This window comes from Filicampus tigris, chromosome 4, assembly GCF_054856515.1.
Source record: "Filicampus tigris isolate MCC_2025a chromosome 4, RoL_Ftig_1.0, whole genome shotgun sequence".
NCBI lineage: Eukaryota > Metazoa > Chordata > Actinopteri > Syngnathiformes > Syngnathidae > Filicampus > Filicampus tigris.
This window is the reverse complement of record NC_141220.1, coordinates 13633355-13657762: the sequence shown is the minus strand read 5'-3', so window position 1 is coordinate 13657762 and position 24408 is coordinate 13633355. Positions and strand designations below refer to the sequence as shown.

General features: G+C 39.5%; 1 long non-coding RNA gene across 1 annotated transcript in view; it reads right to left on the bottom strand.

Annotated features, from left to right (window-relative positions):
* Nucleotides 1-232: 232 nt before the first annotated feature.
* Nucleotides 233-24408, bottom strand: part of LOC147148545 (uncharacterized) — a 109103-nt gene continuing 84927 nt past the window's right edge. The window contains exons 3-4 of the long non-coding RNA XR_015086522.1: nucleotides 489-542; nucleotides 233-378 (exon numbers count right to left, since the gene is read on the bottom strand). This is a non-coding gene — a long non-coding RNA (uncharacterized LOC147148545). The remainder of the gene's footprint in view (nucleotides 379-488; nucleotides 543-24408) is intronic.

Genomic DNA, 24408 nt, shown 5'->3' with positions numbered 1-24408 from the left:
AATAGTGCAGCATTTTATAAAAATAATAAATACAAAATAATGTATGCAATCCCCAAATTAATATTAAAAAATTCAGGGTTGCCTTTTGTTCCTCCATTTTATGACAGCACGACACACACATGCAGCGCGAGAGCCGCACGGGACAATCTCAGCGGTCCACCAACTGTTTCTCATTCATTTATCTGACATAATTTACATTAAAATACGCCCACAACAGAATTTTAATAAACAAAATACCTTTATTAGACACTCGAGCAGCGAGTATTAATCTTTTCAGTCGATTAAGTCATTGCCAGAGCGCAATAAAAGTGACATCCGTAAAAATGATTTTAAGCACAGTCCAGAAAACCAAGCGGAGCTTGAGCAACAAGTCGCCCTCTACAAAAAGAAGCAAAAAATTATATCTATCAGAACAACACTAATGTACTACACTAATGTGTTGTGTGTTTGTGCGTGTAAAATAAAATATAAATGTTAATTCATCTTACCTGAGAACTCTCATGGCAAATCCTGAGTATTTTCTTATGGATAGGATCAGGTTCCTAAAGGAAACAAATCAGGAGTACAATGAGCACACTGGCGGTGTAGAGGATAAATGATATAAAGGGATGACATTTTGACTGCCTTGAATAAACACACAGTATAAGCTGTGACACATTTTACCCTGTGTACTTCATTTACATTGATGAGAAATACTACTTTTGTTTTTTAAACTGCCCTTGGAAAATCACTGAAGAGGTAAACACTTATTCACATGAAAGGAAATTTCACAGTGGTGGTTTCATGTGACAGGACACATGTCTTTAGATGGATTACTCAAGTTATCATTTTCATTCAAGGCAGGCTCTCAGCACAAAGATATCGAAGAATGACTGTTGTTTTTGTTCACACAAATCAAGGAACAATCCTTTATCTTGCCTAATCTCTTGCTTTTTAATTAGATATTGATCCTTTCTACCCTCGCAGCATATGCCCTCGCCGACTTGGTGAACTTTTGTTTGGTATATGGTATTTTTTTGTTTCTTTCTAAGATATTTTTTTTCAAAACTCCAAAAATATTTTATATTATTTCTGCAGGCAAATTCAATGGCGTAGAAACATTTATGAAAAATTAGGTGAACCCTTTGGACTTAGCTGCATTTCTGCATAAATCAGTCATTAAATGTAATCTGATCTTCATCTAAACTACAATAATAGACACAGTCTGCACTAATACCCCATTAAAAAAAAAGATTTTATGTTTTAATTGGAAACAATGTGTAGACATCACAGACACGTACAAGGTAGGAAAAGCATGTGAATGCTAAACTAGGCTAATCACTTCCCCAAGAGTTACTTGGAGTTAAGAGGTGTTGCTTCAAGTTATCCTGCCTTTGAAAAACACAAATCAGTTTTGAGTTTTCCCTTCTCAATAAGCATGCCCAATGTGAACCAATACCTTGCACAAAAGATCTTTAGTAAAATTCACAATTAAAAAATGGTTTCTAAAATGATCATGTTCATCAGTCCACAGCAAGACAAATAGTCTAAAAATGGGGAACGTTTAGCACTTTTATTACTCTCCCTAGGAGTGGCAGTGCTGTAAAAAAAAAGAAATAAAAAAAAAAAGAACACAGCACAGAATTCTCAATGAGGTGAAAAAAATCCAAGAGTGCTGCATAAAGACCTATAGAAATGTTTGACACACGCTATGATGTACGTGTTTCTGGCACATGCTATCATCTGTGTTGACAAAACTATGATAAAACATTCCTTTACAATGGATTGTCATTGGAGGACACCACAGAGGAAGCCACAACTTAAGTGCCTGGATATTCCAAAGTCTTACTGAACAATGATTGTGTGGACTGATAAAATCAAAGCTGAGTTGTCTGGAGGGAACACACAAGGCACATCACACCATCAAAAACAACATCATGACTCTGAACTATGTTAGAGGGCCCAAGATGGGGTTTGGGACTTCTTTGCCCTCTCGGATACTGGACACAATACCATTCAGGATGGAAAAAATGAAAAGATTGTCTGGATTTATCTAGATTTTGCAGGAGAAAATCTGCAAATTGAAGCTTGACATCGGATGGTTGATGAACCAGGACAATGGCCAAAAGGAGAGAAGTAAATCAACAACAGAGTATCTTGATCAAATGAAATTATGCCCTCTGGTATGACGCAGTCAGAATCCTGACCACATCCCATTAAGATGCTGTAGCATGACCGCAAGAGAATGATTCACACCAAACATCCCAAGAACATGGTTGACCTGAATTCCTCTCACATCCCGATAACAATCCGGACAGTCCTTTTGCTCTTTGGCCTGGATGGTATGACATCCATCATTTCCGAAAAACAATTTTAAATGAGGACCTGGTAGACCACAGCACACTTTTCCACTTTGTCACTACAGATGAGAAGCAACCAAGAAGCGTTTCTGGGTATTGGTGATAAATGGCTTTTCCTTTGCATGGTAGCGTTTTAACTTGCATTTCACTGGCGTTGGGCGGAATCCTTCTACCTCCAAAATCATTACTTTTCCGCAAACCCCCAAAACAGCATGTTTGCTGCGCCCTTAACACTGCATCAAGAAAGAGAACAATTCATTTTCAACACTTTAGATTGTTGAATAATTAAAAAAAAAACAAAAAACAAACACCCACAGTGGGGCTGCTCGATTAAGCGATTAGATCAAAGAAAGAAAAATTACGTTTGAATAAAAGACATTCAAAATACTTCATTTTTCAGTATTTTTTTATTTTACAAAGACATCGTAATCGTACAATCGGGTTTGAGAGAAAATATTCTGGATTTTCTTATTAGGCAAAATCGAACAGACCTAATCCATACGTGTGCACTGACTAATAGTATAGATTTGTCAAAAAATCTGAAATTAACAGCATTTTGTAAGTTTCAGACAGACGCCAGAGATTTGTCGTAGTGGCGAGGAACTGTGTTAACCAACAATGGTTTTCGGAAGTGTTTCTGAGCCAATGTGGCAATATCCTGAACAAACACAATGATACCAGTTTTCCATGCAGTGCCGCCTGAGGTATCGAACGTCATGAGCATTTAAAGCTGGTTTTTCTTTATCCAGATTCTTTGACGCTTTTGATGATGTTATGGACCGCAGATGAAATCCTTCAAAGCCTTGCAATTGGGCATCAAGAAACGTTCTTAAACTGCTTGACAATTTGCTCACTCAACCTCACCCATCCTTGCTTTTGAACAACTGAACCTTTTGGGGATGCTCCTTTCACACCAAATCATGACACCCACCTGTTTCTAGTGGACCTGTTTACCTATGGAATGTTCCAAACAGATGTTTTGGGAGCGTTGCACAACTTTACTAATCTTTTGTTGCTCTGTCCCGGCTTTTTTTTGAACGTGTTGCAGAGGCATCAAATACAAAATTTGAGAATATTTGAAAAAAAAACCCCAACAATAATGTTCATCAGTTTGAACATTAATATCTTGTCTTTGTAGTGTAATCAATTGAATATCGGTTGAAAAGGAAAAACAATATTGTACTCTCTTTTATTTATATTTTATACAACATTCAAATTTCATTGTAATTTGGGTTTGTAGAACTTTTGGAAAGCACACTCATCATTTCTGTATGAACAATGAAAACGGACATGGACAAAAAGTGACATCACCAGCCAACTACTGGCCACACATGCATACAACAGTGTTTTTACAAGGTTGATAACTTCTTAAAATAACTTGAATCAAAATGACTCAGGCATACATTGGGACTGTAAAAGCAGAATCAGGTCCCAACATCTTCAGAAGTCAGGAAATGGGATCGGATGAATGAAGTGCAGACATCAAGGATTTAAGATTCTGCATTGTCTGAACACACTTTAAAGCGCTTCCATTATCCAGCCTTGTCTTTGAAACCTGAAGTTTTGGCAGGAGCCTTTTGACATCGAAAAACGTCTTCCGCACTTGATCATTTCATTCATGACTAGCGCTAAAACAAATTTGATAGGATTTTGTTTTTTTTGTTGCATTTATTTCACTTGATGAAAGCCTATAGCAGTCCCTGTTGATATTGTCTATCTTGCCTTTGCTTTCCTTCTCCCTATGGGTCCAAGAATAAGTGTTCTAACAATGTACCCGCAGCTTTAATGTTCATGTCATGTCCTGGAAAGGCTGCAGCTGCAGGAAAAGGCCACACAGAGAGCTACGGACATAATGCTTCAGAGGAATCGGATTCTCCTATTTCCAACAAAGCTTGACTCATCACTTTAGTTTTGAAATGAAATGAAAAGAAAAAAAGCAGCTGTATTTTGTCTTACCGGGGTTTTGGAAAGTCATGCGTGATGTTACTAAGCATGAAGTTTCATCCAGGTGGGTGACAACAAAGAGAACTTGGGCGTAGGTTGAATCGTAGTCAGACTCTAATTTCCTAATCTTTTCATTTGGTTCCCCACTTTGATTTGAGAACCTGAGTCAACAGGCTATGAGTAAAAACGCCTTGGTCGTCATTGACAATTTGTTCAGGGAGGGTTTGTCCATATTTTAAACCTCGGCTTGATCTAAAATCTGCTTCATAGCAAATTTAAGCGTTGTCTCTTTTGTAAAGCAGTTCCTCTGAGGCCTGTTAGGAATCTGTTTGCCCTTTGCTTGCACAGCCATGTTGCTTCAGGTGACAGAGAATACAAAGAATGACAAATGAATGAAAAAGTACAAACATAGGCTGTTGACAGCCGTACCAAATATCTAAAGAAAGAGGAAACATAACATAAAGGTTTGTGGACAGAAAAGAAAGCCGCTAATGAGACGAAGCGCTTTCAGTAACGTGGACAATGTATGAATTGTTGTCCTGTTAATCCAGGTTGGTACCGCTGGGAAAAATAGCCAAGACAGAACTGCAAAAAAAGGTGATGGGCAACAAATTAATTTACCTCAAGTATCAAGTGATCTGATACCAAGTTTGACTTACCCTGCAGGCTTCAGACATCAATACTTGATTTCAAAAGCTACAGAACAAAATAAAACCTTGTGAGAACATTCTTGAGGCAGTCACAAGTCCCGCACTAGTAAAAAGAAATATGGATGTTAATAACTAACATGAATGATCACGTAAGCTGTTCATGTACAGGATAGGGAGCACACTTTGCATCTGTGTAAGGACGTAAGGAACTTGAGCAAAGACTATCGAATCCATTGTGACAAAAGTAATCCATCAGATGTGTTGTGACCCCACACAGTGTCATGCGGTCTCTGTGGGTCCATCTAAATCCCAAACTAGCAGGTGAAACCTGTGCTGACAGCTAAGCCTGCTAAACTTCGCGGTCCATCTAGCATTACCCCCTGGAGTAGCGCACCACTGGAGAAGGAAGTGACCCGGTCATGGAGGTCAAAGATCGACTCAGAAGATGCATTTCAAATGTGTGAGGAAAAGAAGGATTGTGCCTGCTGCCAAAGAAGCGGCCTGTTTTCACATGTCAAAGAATCTTGACATGAACATGAACATTTTTAGCCAGTAAAAGTAATGTCAGCTGCCTGGTCAGATGTTTCCATTGCTCAGCATAGTGAGAAATGAGATGTACATAAAGTGTAAAAAAAATAATAATAATAATGAAATAAAATAAAAATGGAGGGCCCTATTTTCGCACGTGCGCTCAGCGTAAAAGTGGTGCATCTTCATTTTCATGCCGGGGCAAGTTTAGTTTACTGTGCTTGGGAATTTGGCAGGCCGTGTTGTGCCTCGCTCCACTGCAAGTCTGCTGGTGTTAACTCAACACCAAGGGTGTTCGTTTTAACACCGGCAAAGTGTCTATATGCATCCATATTACCTGGTGTTAAAGTAACCTTTACTAAAGTGTAAAATGTATAATTTATTTAGTGTATATCTTAATAGAACTTTATTTTAAAGGTAATGAATATATATATATCCATCCATCCATCCATTATCTGTACCGCTTATCCTCACAAGGGTCGCGGGGCACGCTGGAGCCTATCCCAGCTGTCTTTGGGCAGTAGGCGGGGGACACCCTGAATTGGTTGCCAGCCAATCGCAGGGCACACAAAGACAAACATCCGCACTCACAATCACACCTAGGGGCAATTTTAGAGAGTACAATCAACTTACCATGCATGTTTTTGGAATGTGGGAGGAAACCGGAGTACCCGGAGAAAACCCACGCAGGCACGGGGAGAACATGCAAACTCCACACAGGGAGGCCGGAGCCGGGATCGAACCCACAAACACACACTGCGGATTGTTTAGGCATTATCTACATATTTTGACCTATTGTGTTTGCTGTAGTTAGCGATCACAGATGGCCGACTTTCTGACATGACGTCAAAAAGTGTTACTTTGTTTGTCAAGCAAAGCAACTGGTCCCCCAAAATGAAGTGTTGAATAATGGGACCATATGCATTGAGTATTTTGGGAAGCTTTGCAATCGAAAATTAATGCAATGGACCCCAGCATATTTGCAGTTCAGCATCTGCAGATTCGCATATTTGTGGATTTTTTACAAAAAAATGTTGAAAAATACTTAATTAAATACACGTTTTTATTTTCCCCCAATCCTAAACCTAACCCAATTTCCAAAATGTCCCATTTTAGAACTACAAAGGTAAATGTAAAGGCAAAGGTAACTCTCTTTCATTGGTGAAATATATATCAAATAAATATAGTCCCATGTGTAGTGGCTCAACTCTCTCCCACCCACGCGAAGCGAATAACGAGCTTCTGATGATGTATGATGTGTGCGGATCAGCGTTCAGATGCATCGCATACATATCCCTTTTATATCCAGATATGAAAGAGGCCCAGGTCGGATTTGAAAAAAAAAAGAATTTTATTGTTCACACAGCATGGAAAAAAATCAGACACATGTCTGACACAAAAAATGGAATTGTTGAACATAGCCTAAATGCCTGAAAATCAACTTCATATTCCCTGGTCAGCAGATCTCTGTAACACTCAGAAAAACCAGAAGCCGAGTCTTAGGGCCACATTCTTGACCTCCCCTCACTCAACTGCTAACACAGCACGTGGCATTGTGCAGGCTTCGCCGATGGCTCCTTTTAGGAGTTCTTAATAGGTCACACGCACAATACACTTTGTGTTACCAAGCAGTAAACCTCCACTGAGGGGATCACTGGCGTCACCAGGGTTCAGGTGAAGGAGCTGGGGGAGAAAAGAGCCATGAATTGGGCTAAAATACTGGGCTGAAGTTCAGAAACAGCATCACCTTTACCACACGCATCCACCTCCACCATGAGTTAATGTCGCCAACCTGCAGTCTGACCATTCACAGCCACTCAGACCCAGCGACTCTCCAACAAAAACAAATGGGGCCATGTTGTAAATGAAAGTGCCCCACAATAGAAAGATCGTAACGTTCGAGTGACAGACGCCCTCTACTGGTACCATAAAGAAATAGACTCAATGTTTGAGTTAAGGAATGCCCAACTTTGCCAGAAAACGATTTTGCTCTTTACTTTCAACTGTGAGCCGAGACTGAACTGAACAACATTAAATGACAAAACGGAACGGAAACCAAACATACCAAAGTGTTTTTCAGTTTTTTCCTAACCTAACTAGACATCATAAAACTGACCAGTGAGGATGACCTGCTTATTACAGCAAAGGAGACAGCCAATTGTGCTGTTACACTGCAATTTTTATTTTTAGACACTACATAATGACAGGCCCTGCCAATTACAGTAAGTATTATATGACATTGTTTATGTGTTTTTAATCAATCGCTCAATAAAACCTTGAACATGATACACACCATCATATTTGTTCGCATACAGAAACATTTACTCGTGAAGCCATCCATGCGCCTAGGCACACATACACACGAGTAACCCTCGCGCACATGTAAGGCCAACAATGGTGAACAGCTGCATGGGTCTGTCTGGATCGAGACCAGCCACCTCTGGGCCACAAAGGGCTGCTTGTACCCTCGGCTTGCTAGGAACATAAAACACAAGAGATAAGACTAGACACTGTTTGCCCGAACCAGCGGACCTCCCAAACAGGAACTGCAAGTGCAAGTGTTTGACACACATACTCAAAAGCATGTAAAGCACTGCATGTTTCAGTGAGCTTGTTTTGAGAATATCATCAAGTGACATTCATTGTCGTTCAATTCGGGTTGTTTATTCATTTGCGCTTGCCTCTGTTGACCTCCTTGTCCCACATTTACAAGTTCATCTGATCACTTAAAAGTGAGAATCTAAGGCAACCAGACAAAAAGGATATTTAGAATGAGGCTCCCCATTCACACGTTTATCACCGAGGGAGATTAATTACCAGCAAAACAAAGCTAAGTTTGTTTCCAGGCTACTGGCCTTGATGCCAAGTTATTGTAGAGATTGTTGCTATTCAGTTGCCCCAAGACAGCGAATGTGAGAGATGTGCAAGGTTTAAAAAGGAGACTTGCTATAGGCTGGCCAATATATCAACACTCCACTAAGAATGAGGGCTTGTGCACTTGAAATTTCATCAGGGGGCCCTGGGGTCTTGGAGGTCTATGAGAGTATCTTTGGACCTGTGCATACCTTCATGTAGATCATCATAGTTGCCAGTATTATGATGTAAGGAATCACAGAGAAAAACTGAGACGCAAACACTGGAAGCAATATATGAAGTTTTATTTTGAAAGCAAAAAAAAAAAAAAAAGGAATGGAGTGAAATGCAAGAAAATCTCAACTTCTCAACTTTAAGAAACAGCACACTTCTCTTGCTTTTGTGTACAGTTGTTAGGTGATGGATCATGGCACAAAGAGTAAAGTGCTGCTCCATTCTCTTCCATTTGGTGAAATTTCTGCTTAGTCACGATTTGTCCAGTCACCACTTGCGGGCCCACACAGAGACAAGCCCACACACACCATGACACAGTGGAGTCTGTGTGGCTTGGATCAAGGTCCACTCTCAATGGGGAGGAGGGTAACCCCCCATAAACGTGACTGATGTCTTTGTCCTTATCGTTGCCCTTCTTCCCCTTTTTCTATGCCTGTCTATCCATCACCAGCCCCGTTTCCCTGTCTTTGTCACCTCCTTCTCTGTCCATCTGTCGCTTTCACTACTTCCCTCTCAAAGTCTGACACTTGATACCGGTAAAAGTATTGGGGAAACCTGGCCATTACACCTACAGAGACTGAAAATACAACAGTTGATGTAACAGCTTTTTTTTGGGAATGGCTTTTTTTTTGTACCATTCTCAGCAATTTTGGTCCAACCCTCCAGAAACACATAATTTCTATATAATTTCTAATAGACCAAGTTTCTGAGTTGTTTCAATTCAGGAAGTCATTGAATTGTTTATTCGAGTGAAGCCTGCATGAAGCCTGCATGTGACTATTTTTTCTAATTTGATTATATTCTGAACCATGCAATGTTTAGGTGGCATGTTATTTATTTGACTTTTTGCATAATTAAGTCTTTTGAGACTGCTGATTATTTTGATCTGTTCGAAACTGTATTACTAGAAGCTGGTAAATTTAAGTTTTTCAGTTAACTTTGTGACTAAGTTATTGTTGTATTGTGCCAGCAAGGGTTTTGTATTTTTTCATGCTTTTGAAAATATATTGAGATTTTTGTCAAAATTACGGCAATAATATGGCTGCTTTTTTTCAGATAATATTACATAATAGCAGTCACCATAAATAAATGAAAACATTCACAGATATTCCATGTGATCGGAATCGGTATCGGTGTCATAAAACCCTGATCGGAACATCCCTAATGTATATATATATATATATATATATATATATATATATATATATATATATATATATATATATATATATATATATATATATATATATATATTCATTATATAAGGCATAGAAGAAGAGCGACGCAATGTAGGCTACGAAAGTGTGCTCTGAAGCAGCCTTCACTCAGGGCCCGTCTCCCTGGAGACGAAGGCCAGATTTGAAGGTCTGGATTCGAAGACAGTGTGAATGTGGACACCGGCGTGCTGCTGAGTCACGCTAAAAGTTGTGTCATGTGGCAGAAAAATTTGGCCTTTGGAGTAGGGCTGAGCAATTAATCGAAATTCATTATTCATTATTATTCATTATTCAAATTCATTCTAATTACGATTATTACACTCCACAATTACAAAATTGGCATAATTGTAAAAAATGATTATTAATATTCATTTATATCCAACACACTGTGTTTGTTTACACAGGGAAATCATACTTGAATTTATACATTTTCACCTTTTTAAAAAATGTTATAAATTAATTTCATGAATTTTGTTTGGAGCTATTTGTTTTTATATTTTTTACGTTTAAAGATTTTCTTGGTTTGTACCAAAAACTAAAATGATCATTTGAATAAACGTGATTTCAATTATTACCAAAACAATCATGATTCATATTTTTTTCATAATCGAGCAAACCCTACTTTGGAGGACTCAGCCTACGAATTTGGACACAACTAATGTTGGTTTTTGCCTTGTTGCTTTCATGCAGAGATTTCTGCAGATACTCTGAATCTTGGATGATATTATGGAGCGTAGATGATGAAATTCCTTTCAATTCTATGTTGAGAAAGACCTTTCTTAAAATTGTTGGACTAATTGCTCACGCAGTTGTCCACAAAGTGGTGAGCCTCGCCCCATCCTTGTTTGTGAACAACTGAGCCTTTCGGGGTGGTCTTTTTATACCCAATCATGACACTTAGGTTTCCGATTAACCCGTTCACCTGTGGAATGTTCCAAACAGCTGTTTTGTGCACATTCCTCCGCTTTTCCAGTCTTTTGTTGCACCTGTGCCCCCAACCCCCCCAAAAAGTGAATTTTCCCCTTCAGAATAGCAAGCTGTGCAAAAAGTACTGAAACATTGACCAGTCTGACCTATGCATTTAAAGGTTCAGAGAAGCTAAAATTAAGTTTACCTGTAAAGGTTAAAGTGCATTTTAGGTTCATCTGGAAATTTCAGCAGGAAGCTGACATTTTGGTGAGTAGTGTGTATTACACTGCACATCAATTTAATCTAAATAACGATTAGACTATCTGTGATATCGTTTCGATTGGCTCCCGGACAACCTTTTTTCACATTTTTTCATACAAATAGTTTTAGGTCCTATGCAGCATAAGCTTTGCTTTGTCATCAGTCCACACAAGTGACTGAAATTTGTTTTGGTTTGCCGTCTGTCATCTTCATCTGTTTAGACTTTGCACACAGCACATGCTCTCTGTATTCTTCTGTTTTGCACTTATTTGTGTGACGGCATTTCATCACTACATAAAGGCTTGAACTTCATTGTTGTCACTTGGTTAAATTGTCAAACGTTTTGGATTTTCAAGGGGACACGGCTCATTTCTTTCATGCTCACTGAACTGATGTCTTTTGTGTAGGTCTCTGTGCGACATGCTGAATTCGCACAGAACTTGAGCTGTGAAGTTAATTGCACCTTTGTCATCAAATTCTGAATTGTCCAACCTCGACTTTGTTTGACTCTACAATATGACTTTGACTTTCACATAAAGTTGTAAAATGTTAGTATCGAGACAGAATCCTGTGGTATTTATGTACCGAAACCATAAGAAAACCATGCCAGTGCAGTGTGACAAAGATACGGCTTGAGCGATGTGGAGAGCACCCGAGCGAGCGTTGGTGTACCATCAAGAATTTCATTTCGACGATTACTACTTCAGTTGTCAGCTGTCTAGCGAGGCCAGCTGTAGGTCATTCATAACCTCCGCTGGCAGCACTCACACACGCATAACTAGCAACCACAGCTAAACACTGTAGATATACATAAAGTCCCTAATGCCCCGAAAAGAGTGAAGTCAAATGTGCATGCCAGTTACAGACACACACGCACGATTCTGGATGACAGAAGTGGTGTCAAGTTGAGAATGAGGCTTAGGGGATTTTGCTGCGCCACAGTATGTATACAGAAGGTGGAAGCTTAAACATCTGTGTACGCAAATAAGAGTGAGAGTGTCAGAAACACCTGGGACTCGGACTGTTTTGGGAACACTCAAGTGTTTAATTCACCGACCAAATTATCGCAAAGATGATAAATGAGAGGAAATAATGGATGTTGCCCATGCTTGCGCGGACAAACGCACTATTGAGCTATAAAGGCTATACTGTAATAAAGCATCCTTTGATGCTTGCTGAGCCACAAGTTAAATTTGACACATTAAAGGTTGGTTGTGATATTTATTTTGTACAAAGGCCGCATTCTTAATGATTTAGCCACAGGACATGAAAACTCCCAACACACATTCATCTATATAGAACTGTCTTCATGTTTGCTGGCTTGAGCATTAGACCAAGAATGTCACTTTGATGAATAAAGCAGATACTGCAGCACAATTTTAAAATACAACTCATTCATGATTGTGAAAGGAAGTTTGTACAGAGGTTACCAAAAAGGGGAACCTTAGAGAGCGAGAGCAGAGCACCCTGGCAACAATCACTTGATAAAGAACGAGAACAGATAAAACACTCAATGTATTCGGAAATACTGTATCGGCCGTCAAACAAACACACACTTTCTCTTAGTCAACTTCCTGCATTCATCTCAAAGACCCAGCCACGGGAAAATAGGCATAAGAAAATGCTTAGTGACAAAGACTTTAATTCAAATGAATGCAAAACAATGTGGAAAAATACAATATGAACTCAAGAGAAATTTCATACCGTGCTATATTTTAAAACATTTGATCATAAAGCTAACATTGTCATCTAATTTATGTGCCTGATGAAAAGAAGTTTTGTGATGAAATCAGTTAAAATCGACATATCAAATTGACTGATGCCAATTAAAAAGTCAATCAGTAAATTCCTTGCTAAAGCCAAATTTTTATTTACTAAAAACTTGCAGATAAATGCAAATCACAGACAAGCATATAACCATGTATTCTCACTGTTAATACACTCAGAGCAATCCAATGAGCATGACGCACTGTACATCTGTAAACTCCGAAGTTACTTTACATTTATATTTGTTGAATGTGTATCTTAAGGCTGAGAATTAGAAAAGAACCTAAATAAGTAAACAAGTTATTTTATCGAGATATTAATGTCAATTGTTTGCCATTGTAATTATTTTTGGGACTTTTTAAAAATCATTCCCCCCTCCTTGAGCCATCACCTTATGGTAGTGGAGGGGTATGTGTGCCGCAAATGATCCTAGGAGATGAGAACCATTTTTAAAATTGTTTTCCCTCACCAAGACGCAGGCCAAAGAAGTTAGAATAATTTTCAGATCTTTGAGTGAGTTCTTTTTTTTGTCAAAACGTGCAAAAAATGAGTTCTTGCACTTAATGTCGGTTTTGCTATTCGGCAGTTTTGCACCATCTTTGAATTTGTATGCAAAAGAGAGCCCTTTATCCAGGGAGGGAACATTTCTGCGTATTGGTTCAATTAAAAAAAAAAAAAAAAAATTGTTAAAATGGCATTTCTGTTATACATCGTTTAAGTTGCCCATCTCTGATCAAGGTCATTGCTTAGTAATGTATTGCATTGAGCTGGACTGTTTGGGTTGTCTTAGAAATTTCAAGACAATCCAAACAGTCCAGGTGCAGTTGATTTTCCAAGTTATTTGACAAAATTTTGTGCGACAAATGAAATGCATCGTTGAAGTGTCTTTATAATTACAGCTAAAAGCTACTTATGCCACCTTTCAATTCTTGACCACGTCTTTTCAGTCTTGGATTTGAGGTATTTGCCTCTTTTATTTAATTTAGGCACTTCAAAAAAAAAAAAGGTTCTGTGTTTGAGGTCTGTGTGAAGAATCCTCCTCCACTCCCAAAGGGACCTGACTAAAATTTAACTGTTGCCAGGCTAAATAATTCCGCATGACAACAGGGCGACAGATTCCCATGTGACTTGTTGATAATTGCCATGTTTGGAATGACGGAAAGAATCTTTGAAATCTTTGTCGCCACCTTTCATGCACAATTTACTGTACATGAAAGGACAGAGGCAGAATCACTGATTAACAGAAGCCAATACATTGGATTAAGTCAAGCTTTGGTGAACCCTGATCCAGACACAATACATTAACTCACCAGCTACCTAGAGGCAGGCGACTCATGTAATACACAGTTACTGATAGAGGGTCACACTTGGACTCTAGCTGTTCCTGTGACTAATAATCGAAAGGGGGGGGGGGCCTATTGCATATAATGATACAAAGGACACATCCATCCGAATGGCAGCAGACATCAAGAAGGACGTGAAACAAAGGGTAAACTTAGGTGTGGTAAGCAGAAGGCTGCAGCAACGCAACAGCTGACAAGTCTCGTTTTGACTCAGCATGTATGTTTGCTGCTTTTCTGCTGCATCATGAGCAGAGCACATCATTGCACCTTTTTACACAATGGCATGAATTGTTGCATTGCATTCTTTTCAAATATATATCGCATATGGCAGGATGTGAAGTTGGTACAACTTGATTAACGATAACATAGTTGGGCAGGAAGATTTACAGAAACTATTCAAATAATCAGATTTAGTAAAAGGCACTGCTTTTGCGGTCAAATGTAATTTAGCACCAGCTTTGATATGAGCATGGAAACATCCTAGCACCGACCTCCTCTCATGATTTCTTTTGCCATTACCATTGTTTTGAAATGCTTGGTACACACATCAGCCACATACACATGTCCCCACATAATCATATTCATATTTACATAGATCACTGAAAATGAAGAAATCTACATCTAAGGAAACAGTGTGGCTAAAAAATGCAAACAGTAATGAACAAGCGTAATAAAAACACTGACTCAGCTGAGCAAATGTATCATCAGTTTACAAGAATCGATGAAAATCCATCCATCCATCCATCCATCCATCCATCCATCCATCCATCCATCCATCCATCCATCCATCCATCCAACAGTGTCAGGTTAAGGGCAGCAGCAACCTTGAAATTTTGCACAAATATGCAACCACACAAAAAAACACCACTGTTGCCGAAGTAGCGTTACAGGTAGCAACATCAATATAAACTTCAGTTCTGAGTAGTGTGGTCATAACCTTACTGTTTTAACATCAAAAAAACATTTCAGTAGTGAATCTATTTGCAATATCACATAGCAATAGCGCAGTAGTGTCCACAGAAGCTACATTTCCCCAGGCAGTGCTAAACCTTAAATGCAAGTTATCCATTTGATGGAGTCGAAAAATATGAACGCGTAATGACCGATAATGCATCAGAGTGGGATGGAAAGCGTGCAGCTGGAGACAATAACAGAGGAGGGGGCAGAGTTGTATTCATCTCCTGAACCCCTGTGGCCATACCATAGCAAATTCATGTTACGTATTCAGTACCCGCAGAGCAGGTACTGTATATGTTCTAGTGTTTACTGTGCAACCCCAGGAAGTAGCCACCGTCAACATCCAAGGCGTCCAACACAATTTAAGGACACTTTGAAGTATTTACAGACACTAACAAACTAATCGGCAGCTAAAGATATTTGAACCGCAACGACATGTCAAGTGCATGTCGGAGCATTCATGCATGACATGTGCACTCAATGATGTTGCAATGCGTCCCCTTGCACAAATTGGGGACCCCCACAGACAACGGTGCACTACGCACCGTGTTATCTGCGTATAGGGAGCAGCGGTCCTCACCCTAGGGCTTGACTATGAAGAGTCATTCTAATCCCATAACTTTCTTAGGGAATGTAAACACTATTCAGTACCGCAGAAAAGAGATTATCTAGTTTGACGATGTTGATTAATGCTCAGTTCCATCCCAGTCATCAAAGGTGTTGTAATCACTGAATAAAGTAAATGATTAAATCACTCATTATTGTTTTAAATTAGCTAATTTCTGTCCTTGGAGTACTTCACGTTTATTTATTGAGAATTTGACCTGTCATGTTGCCATGCTTGCTTGTATTAACAGACGGCTAATAACGCAATGCATTAATTTGGAAGAATGTAATGATTTTTATTTTGGGGGGGACAGAAACTACTTCAGATTATTGTTTCTGATACACTCTGACTCAAGTGTTCATCCAGACCATGGGATCAAACTGCGTTCTCACACGTGTCTTAAAAATAACAAAAAACGATCTGACATTTTTTGGGGGAAAACAGAGCTGCTGGTAACAGTCTCGGAAACATATTTTTCCATACAATACTTTCCATTTTCAATACTTTTCCAGACCTAAAAATGAATGAAATCAAAATCCATACTTTTCCATGAAATAGAGGTGAATGGTGACCACATCTGCATCTATAACACATTATTTGTTTAGTACACACTATACAATTATGTTAATATTCGATTACTATAAGCTCAATTGCAGTTACCAATCTATTTTGACAGGATGACCATTAAAATGTAAGTTTTAAAGTTGTCTTTTTAAAATGTGGATGAAGTCACTGACCTGTAACAGTGAACTAAACATAAATGCCAATATCCCATGTTTCGAGTGTCAACAATACGTTGGATGTCTGCCTGACTTTCTTAGACAGCCTTGGGCAGCCAGACTATATGCTCGTACCTGTATTGCCTCTGTGCCCTCCAGCAGCTGCAGAGTGTTAGTCTCAATAGCGCCCTCTAGGAGCAGCTGGTAAAAAGGTTTTCAGCAGAACAGTGCAGGCAGCTGGTCAGGCACACTGCAGAATGGCCAACAGCAAGTCTCAGTGCAGAGACAAAGTGTGTGTGTGTGTGTGTGTGTGTGCGCGTGCGTGTGTGTGCATGTGTGTGTGTGTGTGCAGCCCCCAGGAAACAGCTGCTCTGCTATCAGTCACACTTACTCCACAAATAAGTCATGCGAGAAGTAAGTTATAACGTCTAGGATATACTCCACAAATGTTTTTTTTACATCTTTATTTTGCCAAAGTTGCATTAGAATGCAAACTAGAATCTGTTTGCCCTTTTGTCATTTAAGAAATAAAATACCGCAACAGGCCAAATCCGCAGCTCTATTCAATGTGCATCAGCTTTGAAAATTAACCACAGACAGTGACACCAGCTATGTTTAGTTTAGCCTAGTTGTTTTAAGTGATGTGAAACAATGCATCAAACACACCAAACACCCAAAGAATAATCACGTAAAAGAAGGTTTATAAATGTATCTAAATGTGCACAATGGGTGATAAAATGGGCGAGAAGCAATACTACATTCTGAAATGTAGTGTATTACACAACTGACAGATTTTGGTTCTTACGTTGTGGACATTACAAAAAGGTCAAAGAAACACTTTCATGGTGCTTCAGTGACACTGTAGGTGGGGAAAGTTTACTTTGTGACTTATTCTGTATGAAATTAGTGAAAATGAAACCTGTATTTTTCATTTACATGACACTGATTCTTGATAAGGGGCACCTTACAGATGACTGGAACTACTAAGCCCAAAACCTTTAAACATCTGATTTGGTTTATGGCCAGTTTTTCATTTTACTCACAGAGTGTGCAACACACACCTTGAATTCACAGAATATTTTAAAGTAATACATGAGCCTTTCCCACATAAGACTGAACTGTAACAATTAAGCCTTGAGTGGATACAGGCCAACATAGTTCAAGTCTTATCTGAAGAGGAGAGATGACCGGTGTCAAGCATACTTTCACATTTTACATTTTCATAAATGTCTTGCACTTACAATATCAGTGTGAATATATTATCACTCAATAAATCCACACACCTTTGCACATAGTCGTGCAATCTAAAAGACAGTGCTAAAGATAAATAACTTGCCATGTTGCATGAGATGATAGCTTCAATGATCAGCAAACAGTTCCATACGACATACATTTCAATACTAATTCAAAGACAATGAAAATGAAAAGTGCATTTCGGGTGGTTGTTTTTTATTTTCTGTTAAAGTGAAAGTGAAATCAAATTGAAGGGTTGAACACTGCTTTTCCTTGAAGCTCTCCCTCCCTCCACTCTGGTCTCCCCGCTCAGCCTTTCCCCTTAGTATGGCCTCGTTGTGACTTTCACTTACGTCTTCTGCCTGCAGTTGACTCAAAACAATGCAAAGGCAGGCAGCCATCATGTTTGCAAGTACCATGTGGGTCTCGTGCAGGCTGTGGTGCAGAGGGGGCATGAAAATATTTTTATTGATTTATACTGTTAATTGTGGTATCGATCCTTGAGAAATCAAATGTCATCGGTTGTGGTTATTACATGTCACCCACACGTTCAGGATGACCTTGATAAACACTAGTCTGGGCCATAATTGAAAGACATTGTATAAAATATGGTCTAACATGGGATTAGGGTTTTTTAAGGGAGAAGTATAATTTGCTTGTATGAAATTAAAGACAATTATTTTAATGAATGTGCATTTAAAGTGTGAAATGACAAAGGGAAAAAAAGGGTTTGAAAACTAAGAGTCCATAATGCTTGTATTCAAAAGGACATAGAAAGCGGCTACTGGCCTAGGTTGGACATTACAGCTCTTTCATTTTCTTTTTCAAGCTTTCCATGTGAACAGGAATGGTTTGAAAAACAAAACAAAACAGAACAAAGGAAATAACCATTTGTTTTAATGAATCATTGTCATGGACTTCCTCAAATCTACAAATCATAAACTAGGAGATTTAAATAACCGTTTAATAGTTAGAAGCAATATGTCTGTGAGCTGTCTCTTAATTTTCCATCCCATCTGATAATCTGCTCGAGAGTACAATACATGAATACGTGGAATGTAGGTACCAACAAGTGATTGTTAGAATTACTAATGTACAGTAGCGGAGGGATGTCTCGATGCCACGTGATCAGGAATCTGGTCTGTCATTTTCAACTGATTGGAATCAGGGGAAAATATCAGTTTTTATACTTTATATATGTCTTATACTATGCAATATCGCAACAGAGACGGAAACAGCAAATGTAAAGGAAGCCAATGGGGGAACATTCTGGTTGTTGTCATGGGAAGCTACCGTGAAGCTAGCATCATGTAACAATGATGTCTCCAGGATGGAATGTGGAAAGCAGAGACAGGGCAACAGCGTCCAAAGTCAGAAAACAGGTGAGCTGTGATTGGTCATTACCTGAGCCCTGAGCAACTGTGATGTCATTTTCAGATGACAGCAAGTGGCAAAATGACATGGATAAAAACGGGTGGATTTTGCTGCTTAATTCATATTGCACAAACACAATATTAATCTGAATACTGTGTTTGGACTAGTGGGGCCAAATAGAACATAGTGTAAAGATAATTGTTGACTTAAATTCGCCTTTAATACATTGCTGATATATCAGATCGGACTCAGTATCGTCAGATCCTCAAAATCAGGTGAAAAATGTGATTGACCGTGACATCCCTACAGTAGTGCTCATTCCGTATTGGATGTTAAAGAAATGCAGGAGCATGACAATGCACAAAACACTTCCCTGTCATTGCGTTATTGACTGGCCACCCTTAACTCCGAGTCATGTAGTTGGATGACAATACTGTTTGAAAGATGTCCTTGATGGAATTGATAAAATGTTCCTCTTCATTGAGGTCACTTCCTCTATTCACAATGGATGTGGTCCAGCTGGCAAAGTAGTTTGCAGAGATGGGCACATTAGCCTACTTTGCCGATCCGTCCTCCATCCGCAACCTGGGCACGCTTCCGTTATTGTTCCTCCGTCCTTATTCAGAAAAATAATCGTCCTCTCCTCACCCTTTTAAGTGCTTCCATCCTTACATTTCATCAGTCCTTGCTTAGTCCATCCTTTTTTTTTTTTTTTTTTAAAAAAAACAACCCTTCTTGTCCTACATCCCGAAAACGGGCGTCCATCTGTCGGTCCCTGGGATGCACATGATGCACGCAAATCAAATCAACACAACAAGGGACGATTCTTCTTTTAGATCTCAAATACACTGTTAATGATTATTACGACTTTTAACATTGAAAACAATGAATGACCAATAACAGAACATAACCAGCAATGAAGTGTTCAATGCCACAAAATTACAAGCACAATGGTGCTGAGCTGCTACTTTTTTTCAGAAAAAAAAAAAGAATGAAGAGACTCCTCAAACACCAAGCTGCTCACGATAATTATGGTAAGATTTATCGCACTTAGTCGATGAACTATAAATACCGATATATTCACATGGTAAACATACAAGTTCATGTCTACAAATTATAGGACAGACAAGTGAATTAACGCAGACAGAACTGAACCAAGAGCACAGGGGGGTGCCTTTGAACAAGAGGTGAAGCGTGGCCAGATGATTTCTCAGCACAAGTTTAGAGAGGATCTGCTGCAGTTGGCCCAGGAATGAGAACCCCAGTCGGGGGGGGGGCTTTTGGGGAGGGATGATTCCCCCTTTTGTCTCATGTCTTTTACGTAATCAATTTTCTTTGGCAAGTACTAAATAAAGTCATATAGTGGTACTAATGTTTTAATATAACGCCATGTGTCAGTGGCACAGTTATGACCACACCCCCTCTGTATCTTCATTCATTAGCAGGCTAAGGGGGCAGCATTTGTTCGGTGGCCAGCAAGAAAGAAGGGCGCGAAGATGAGCACAGTAACAAGAGAGACTGAGGGTGGGGCACGCAGGGTGGGGGGTCGGGGTTTAAGAATAATAGAAGAGCATCGGGGAAGCTTGAGAATGAGAAGAAAGAAAGAGAAGAGCAAAAAGAAAACAAAAGGAGGAGGATGAGAGAAGGTTGAACAAGAAGCAAAAGAAAGAATATGGAGAAGAAGAGGTGAAACGGCAGACCATCTGAAGGGGAATGCTGGGCTCAGCAAGTTAGTGATTACTGATTAGCCAGACCGGTCCTGCAGTGAGGCCGTTCTGTCCTTGGCTTGGGAAAACAACATAAAAGGGAGCCGGCTGTTTTGTGACAGGACTTGAAAGCGTTGTAGCTATCGGTAGACATTAGCCTTATCAATGGCCGGTCGCTAGAGCGGGGCTATATGAAGCAACAAGGGCACCGTTTTTTTCCAGAAGGAGATAACCGACATACTTCGCCCCACATTAGCATGCACTGCGGCAACAGGCAGGCAGAGATGCATAATATGGCAAAACGAAGACAATGTGAGGCTTGAGATGGCCAGTTTTGCCAAATGCCAAGCAACCTGTCAGTCAATGTGTCCACATCAATGCCCAGATGGAGGAGGCAACCTGGCACTCACACAAGTGGCGCCCTGAACTGTAGCTGCTTCCGTGATCATCCACAACAGTTCTCTTTTGGACTGCAAGCAAAAATGATTATGAATAAGAGGTTAGCAAGTGCAGTCACCTTTTAATCATTGAAAAGAACACGATGACACAAGTCGTGAGTTGGTCAGAGCGTTTTCCCCTGAAGAGGAGTCCATAGGTTCAACTTACTCAACTTGAATGAGTGGAACCTTTGAGGTTTTACAACTGTTACGTCAAAACCTTTTGGGTAAGGTCCCATTTTCTTTCCACCACAACCGACATGCAAAAAGCACATGCACTGTCTTTTTCTAGTGCTAACACCCCTGTGCCACAGCACTATGTTTGAGTTGATTGATTTTTGCGGGGTAGGGTCATCCTGAACAGCTGCTGATAGATTTGCAATTCATTCTGCAGTTCAAAGAATTTTCAGGTCGGTCAGTGTCGTTGCTGTTTGCACTTTTCCAGATGACAACATCATCAGGTAGACTCTGTCTTGAGGGTAGCAAGGGCATTTAGATAATTTGTCAGTCACAGGTCAGCCTAGAATAATAAGACACATAATCAATAGAGCTAATCCCCAGACTGTTCGTATAATCGCTTAATGGCACGTTTTAAGTCTGGAGTCCATATTGGGCCATACTAAATGCAAAGGATTTAATCTTGCCATCTGTGCGGCAACCCCTGGAGGCATTGGGTGTATTAAGTGTGTTATTCACAGGAATGAATCACACATTCTACAATTAAGAATACCGTTATGAGAAGTGGTGAATGAATGTTATTAAAATATAATTCACCTGGAGTTGACTGAATGGTAGTCTAATCTGGCATGTGTCTTCTTTTCATGTTAGATATTTGCAAAGCTCAACATCTGTAACAAGCTTCAAAAGCGGCAATGCAAAGTCCAGCACTTCTCCATTAACCGTATCTCTCCTGTTCTGTTGGCCTAGTAATCGCCCTTGTTTACACCCGTGTGTTTGTTTCAATTCTAACACATCTTGTTTTGCTCTCTCAGCTGACTGGCTGGCATGTCTCTCAAGAGTACAAAGTCCGGAGTAAAGCACAGAACAGAGCCCACACATGTACGACCGTTGGGACAACAGAGCAACACGTAATGTTACACAAATGCATGACAAATGTCATACTGGTACATCTGAAAGAACACACAATTTTATAAATGAACACGCAGAATATGGCAGACCTTCCTACACATTGGCGACCACTTGAAAAGTTGTAGTGTCATGCCTTTCCGGCCAATACTTGATACATCCTTGTGTGAGCTTGACAAAGCAGGAAAGGGCACTCAGCAGCCTTTGAACACTGGAACAGTTTGCATAAGAAATCTCAGGTCACCAGTGAATTGGACTTATGCCCAAACCTGAAGAGTACTGTGCCCCTTGATGTATGACTCAAACAACATTTTCAAGGAAAATTGCACTTGCTAATGCAAGATGAAAGTAATACGTGGGAAAAATGTTTAGTGCAAAGATAACTCCACTCTAACATGTCTATTCACGTAACTATAGACACTATTTTTGATGATCGCATAACAGTCCACTACAGTGTTGACCAGTTTTTAAAGGGAAGTCAACATAAGTATTTTCTTTACAAGAAAATGTTCTATGTAGGCCCACTAGTTAAAACAATATTGCGTTTGTTCAATATTAGTTGAACAGCAAAATCCATCCGTTTTTGTCCATCTCAAGGGGGCAGCCATTTTGCCACTTTCTGTGAAATTAAAATGACATCACAGTTGCTCAAAGCTCAGGTACCAAATCATGGCTCAGCTTCAGAAAACAGGTCAGCCGTGATTGGTCGTTACCTGAGCAACTGTACCATCATTTTCAGTCAGGGCTCAGGGAACGACCAATCACGGCTGAGCTTCAGAAAACAGGTCAGCCGTGATTTGTCGTTACCTGAGCCCTGGGTAGTTGTGATGTCATTTTCAGTCGACAGAAGTGAGCACAGTGGGCAACTAGTGGGCTTGTATAGAACATGAAAAAAATATATTTGGGTTGACTTCCCTTTTAAACTCTGAGCTGTTTTCTGAAGCTGAGCCGTGATTGGTCTTTACCTGAGCCTTGAGCACTTGTGATGTCATTTTCAGTCGACAAAAGTGATAACATGGCTGCCCCCTGAGATGGCTAAAAAGGGGGTGGATTTTGCTGCTTAATTCATATTCCACAAACACAATATTAATCAGAATGCCTTGTTTCAATTAGTGGGCCTACATAGAACATATTCTTGAAAAAAGATGTTCGGGTTGATTTCCACTTTAAAAACTGACATTTTATATGAATCTCAGCAAGATTATTACCCATTGTGACTATTACATCAAAACATTGTTGATTCCTTAATAATAGTAATAATAACAATGCGGATGATAATGATACAACCAGAGATGGGCAATTTATACCCTATTTTCCCGGTCCGTCCTCCGTCAGCAACCTAGGCACCCTTCCGTCATCGTTCCTCCATCCTTATTGCGTTGCATTGCAATAAAAACATTATTGCAAAATAACAATTATTTTAGGAGGAGACGAAAGACTTACACTTCTGGGTCGTAGGTTTAAGTGTATGGATGCGCTGGCATGAATGACGGCTTGGAGAGATATTTACGCTCTAGAGATGTCCCGGACAAGGACCGTTCCGTCCTGGGATAAAATGCCGATCTCTGGATACTACTACTACTAATAATAATAATGTCAACATTTGGTATTTGTGCTCACCGATTCCACTTGGTTTAGTGAAATGACACATTTATTGTCAATAATCAACTCATACATTCAATACCGCAGGCGGTTGGCACTTGGTTTAATATAACAGTTCTGGCGATCGGCTCTTGTATTCACTGTCACTTTGTTGCACACAAATGAAGGAGGCAGTGGATGTTTGATGGACAGTTGTGACGACTAATGGAGAGCCTCATTAAAAACATGTTATTTCCATTAGTTGATATACTGCTCACAGAACACAAGAGAAAACTATCGCGTTATGCTCAGTTAAAATAGTCTTAATGTGTGACATGAAGGATTTTTTTCCCCAAATATTAAAATCCCTTTGGTCAAAGGGCCTAAAAAGTAAAAATTACCCATCTGTTATCAAAATGCAAATATTACATTTGACTTTTCTTTTTTCTCCACAAACATGATACATGAACAACTGATAATAACATACAGTAGCATTGTGTTTAGAAATGACAGCCTGTTTATGGTATTGAGATTTGTTGACCATCATCCGTGCATGCACCTGATCCAGTATGTCCTGGATACATGTAATTGGAAAAAGAAATCATGCAAAGTTATGTCAGTTTCACATCATTGCCTTTAGACGGTTGTATTATCACTAGGGAG